This window comes from Macrobrachium nipponense, chromosome 5, assembly GCF_015104395.2.
Source record: "Macrobrachium nipponense isolate FS-2020 chromosome 5, ASM1510439v2, whole genome shotgun sequence".
Classification (NCBI taxonomy): domain Eukaryota; kingdom Metazoa; phylum Arthropoda; class Malacostraca; order Decapoda; family Palaemonidae; genus Macrobrachium; species Macrobrachium nipponense.
In genome coordinates this window covers 33,792,372-33,797,371 of record NC_061107.1, presented here as the reverse complement: position 1 = coordinate 33,797,371, position 5,000 = coordinate 33,792,372, and positions in this window count along the sequence as shown.

Below are 5,000 nucleotides of genomic sequence, written 5' to 3'. Positions count from 1 at the left end.
AAAAAAAAAAGTGGAAACCTACGAAAATACTCGTTTGATGCGACCCTGAACGCAATTTCACATGCAAAAATTTGTACAATTGAGAAATTCGATGAAATTATTAACTAACAAGCTGGAAAATAGGCCTAACCATGTAACCATGCTAAAGGCACATATAACTTGGATTTTTTTTTTTTTTTTTTTTTTTTTTTCTTTCTTTTACACCAACTTGTCTTTATTATATTTCAATTTAATCAGATGCAAACAAACTCTGTGCTTACAACAAAAAGAAATCATAACTTTCAAATAATATAACGCTATAAAGTAGAAAGTTAATTTACAAATATTAGGCCAATACTTATGCACTCAGTTCCTGCCGGCACTCTATGGTGAACACTTAATATCACACTTTGAGAGCCGCAGATATTTCTATGGGGAATTTTTTTTATAAGCAAATATTGAACTAACATTGATCATTCACTGGGGAAATACTTTCTGTGCTTATACAGTTAATCACTGATACGTATTATCAGATAAATAGGCTGATAATAATTGGAATAAAAATATACTAACTGGGAACCCCACGACAGTTTCTAAAGAAGTACGATCAATTCTGAGATTTGTCGCTTCATTTCTGGAACTTACTGTACTAAATGAGAATCGAGTACAAGGGCATTATTGTTATCCTTAACATTATTTATGGAGATGAACTGAAAAGTAAAGAAAACGCAAGCATTTTCATCAATAATTTCGTCACCAACAAGAGACGTTTTCAAGTTCTCTGATATCATTCAGCATTCAGGTCTTTGGTAAAAAGACTTCGATAAAAATAACATGATGGACAGAAATTATCTTTTAAAGTATCGAACAGCAAGAAGGAATTAGAGATGTGAGGTTGAAGGAGAAACTAGGTGTATTCTTTTTCAGTTTTCTGTAAAAGAAAACTAATGAGTGTTACTTCTCTGCCAGTGTGCCCTCATATCTTATAAACTGCTGAGGCTAGAGGGCTACAAATTAATTTGCTAATCATCCACCCTACAATTATCAAACATACTAAATTGCAGCGCTGTAGCCTCAGTAGTTTTTATTTGATTTAAGGTTAAAGTTAGCCATATTTGTAAGTATGGCACCGCTATAGTTGTCAAGAACACATGACACCATCGAGCCGTAGCTGAAAGTTTCATGGGCAGCGACTAAGAGTTTTATGGGGCGTGGGTGAGAGTTTCATGCAGCATTATATCTTTTACAGAAAACTCGATTACGCAGGAGAAACTTTTAATATGGCATCTTGATTTTCTCTAAAAAATACCTAATTTACAAATATCGCTTGCAAACAAATATAGAGCGTAAATTTTAAATAGACATAGTGAACTCACATAGCGCATTTTAGAAAACTAGAAAAGGCCCTTCTTGTACAAGTGCCCATTGTAGCCATGGCAGCGTGATAAAATGAATTACTTCGTGGTGCCAGTATAAACAAACTGTCAGTTTGGACAAGAAAATAAGTGAACTTCCAACGGTTCATAGTTCCGTGGCAGCATCACTTTGCAATTCATAAAACAAAATTTTTAGTGAGGTATCTATTAACAAATTTTTTTACTTTTGACTCGAAACATTTGCTCGTTTCCTAATTGAAATTAGGCTTTATAGTAAGAGCTTCGATCGTTTTTTCTGTATTATCGGGCAGAAGGACCAATAATGTTGTCAAGGACTGATTTGCATTTCGAGTAGGAGAGACGTGATATTAAGTCATTCTGAAAATAAAAGTAAATTTCAAGGTATATAACGTTATGTGAACTTTGATTTCAGTTATTTTTTTTTTATTTCTACGGCTTCATGGGTTTATGAAAATGTATCTTGGATTTTTTTATATCAATGGACAGCAACTCGATAACAGTTTTAAAGTGCCACCTATTTGGCAGTTTTGCTTCTCATCTTCTTCGCCCAGATCTGTTCTCTCATAGATGAACAAAAGCTAATATTTTGGTGCACATTTTGAAATATTTTTTCTTTATATCTTATATTACATAAATTGTCCAATTTTTAGTAAATCTTTGAAATTATTTTTGAAGGAAAATTCATCCTAACATATAGATTTCTAATTCACATCAGTGTGAAATCCAGGACTCAATTGAAAGAGCTCTGGCTTCGAAACAGATATAAGTTGGAAATCTATTTCTATTGCTCACGAAATTGTGCGCTATTTATTTCTTATAATATATTGCATTAGAATTCGGGTTTATAAGCCTTGGTTACTGAGACTATTGAAGGAGGTAAAAACATTTTGATCATACATGTAGAAATTTACTTGGGATTTTCCTAAAAAAAAAACGTAAGTGAAAAATTAGCGAAGAGGGAAACTTATTGTTTGAGCCAATGTGAGTGTTTTTTCTTTTTTTTTTTTGTTTTTTTTTTTTTTATAAAATATTTATTTATTTTTTTTTATTTATTTTTTTCTTATTTTTTATTTTATTTCATTTTATTTTATTTTTAAAAGATGTCTAGAAACTCAAGCTTAAAACCCTTTGGCTTCTGGTTTTTGTCTCGAATGCTAAACTGTTTTCAGATTTAAGCAAAATGTTAGTGGGTTAAAGAAAGATAACAATAAAACTGGGCATATTGACAGACAAGTACTTGAATTTTGGGAGTTACACGACTATAAGTTTTGGGGATTAGGAACTCTTTTGTGCGGCTGACTGCTCATCCACCTTGAAATGTTCCAGACTTACGAAGCCGAAACAATACGTTTTACTACCGTAGACTTTGATAACCACTTACCTCTCCAAAGGAATTCTTCATGGCGTTTACCTTTAGGCTTGGAAGTATCCGTTTAGATCCCAGTCTGAAAAATACGTATTTATAGGCGGTTTAAATTGGCAGAAATATGCAGTCTCTGCATAGGTTTTGCATCTCATCAAGAACAATTACCATACCCCGTCTGGGCATTAGGGCACGGGCCACCTTTCAGTCTGTCTGTGGCGCCGAAGAACCCTGAGCATTTTTCATCTCATCGAACAGAAATTTAGTCTGTGTTAATAATAGTTATGTATCTATTTAACATTGTTTTTTTTATAGAAAAATACTGTTCGGCCCGTTTATTCTTACTTATTTAAATATTTATTAGAGAATTTTTTTTTTACTGCATATGAACGACACGAATTTATGTACGCATGTACGTATTGCGTACGTGGTAAGATTTTGCTCAATAATATTCTGCGCCTAATGAATGAAAGGTCTATTGTAGGTATTCATAATATATTTCTGTATTATAAACAAACATTAATTCTTTTGTTAGTTGGCAAACACAATCCATCAGCCATTTTCTTTCCTCGTTTCTCGCCAATATCGCAGCTGTGTTGCTTAATCTTCTAAACTACTTCAGTCAATTATGTAGGTATCAGATGATGTAAAGATAATCTGCATTCTTTCTTGAATATTATCTAAAAGATAAAATGTTTGACAACTTTAATCAACAGATTCCTTTAATCTACAGAACTGGAATGGTAGGTTACATGCAAACAGCTTTACATAATCCTTGCTTAGCATTTACTTTTTTCGGTAAACATGACTATTCTGATTAATAGGTTTCAAAGCCGGAGATTTTCCAGATTATAACGGAAATGTTTTAAAAACTATATGTTCGTGTAAACATTCCATATACGATTTGAGATAAAAACACTTCACAAATGCCTTTTTTTAAATTATTATTAGGATTATTATTATCTCGAGTGTGATATTCATCATCTCAATTATTCTTTGATGAATCTCGTTTTGTAACATGAATTCCGGTTCTATTCATGGACATGCTAAAATGCTAGAAAATATAAATTCATAATATCTGGTGCTGAACGAAATAACCTTCAGTTCAAGACTAAGAAGAAGACCATTTTCAGTTTTCTATACACGTTAGGGTTTACTTTTTATTGCGTTCGTTAGACAATAGTTTTTCAACCACGAGAAGAAAAGTCAGACCATAAAATACGACGAACATGGCGAGTTCGTCCATTTTATTAAACTTTCTTTCTCAAAACACGACAACTCTTCGTCCCAAATACATGCAGGATTAATTAGCAGCCTTGAATGTCCAAATATACCCGGATGGGAAAATGTATTAAGCATTTGAGGGTGTTACTGATTTAGTGGGTACCATTGCTCACTCGGTGAACTGTTGTTTAGAGTTCTTTGCTAATGCAAAAATTACAAAAGACACATTTATAAAGGTCGTGAAGCCTGCCTTTTTCGTAGATGGTGATTATCAAGCTTCGATAAAGTTAAGGCGTCGCCTTACCAGACTGAAGGTATAAAGTAGAATTTTGTTCAAAAGAACAGTTCTACCAAAAACTCTTGCGCATTTATGTGAATCCCTTTCCCTCGTTTCATGGCTATCAACATTTCAATGTATAGAGTTATCGACTATTGTATTCATGGAATTGGCGTTGAATAATTTTGTTGTATTCAAATATTTCTGCTAAAGTTACAATTGTTTCCCATTTCTGGAGAACACGCTGTTATAGAGTAAAATCGCCATGGAGTGCACCTTTTATAGTATAATGTACAGGCTGTAATAGACAGAAAATACTGTAGACTGAACTCACTAAACTGTGATGGTAAAATTTGTAATCTCAAGCTATTTTGATTTCTGTTATGATAATATTCTTACTAATTCATATTCTTGCAAAGTTAGTATTGATTCGTTTCTTTGTAATCAATGTGCAATTAGTATAGAATGTAAACTGAGGTAATATTTATGTAATTACCATAAGCGAAAATATTTGTTTTTACTCACTAAGCCTAATTCCTTCCTACAATAGCCTCAATCGTTCACCAGACTGTTCATAGATAGCCAAACAGATTATTTATGAAAATAAATTTGAATTACAACTGCAACATAACTTCAATAAAGTCATTAGAAACAAATTATTTAATTAAGGAATTTCAAGTTTGAGGAAGTTGTTTGGTTTAACATTGCCGCTAAATACTTAAGCGCATACCGATATCTTGTTATTTTGGAGGGATTTGGC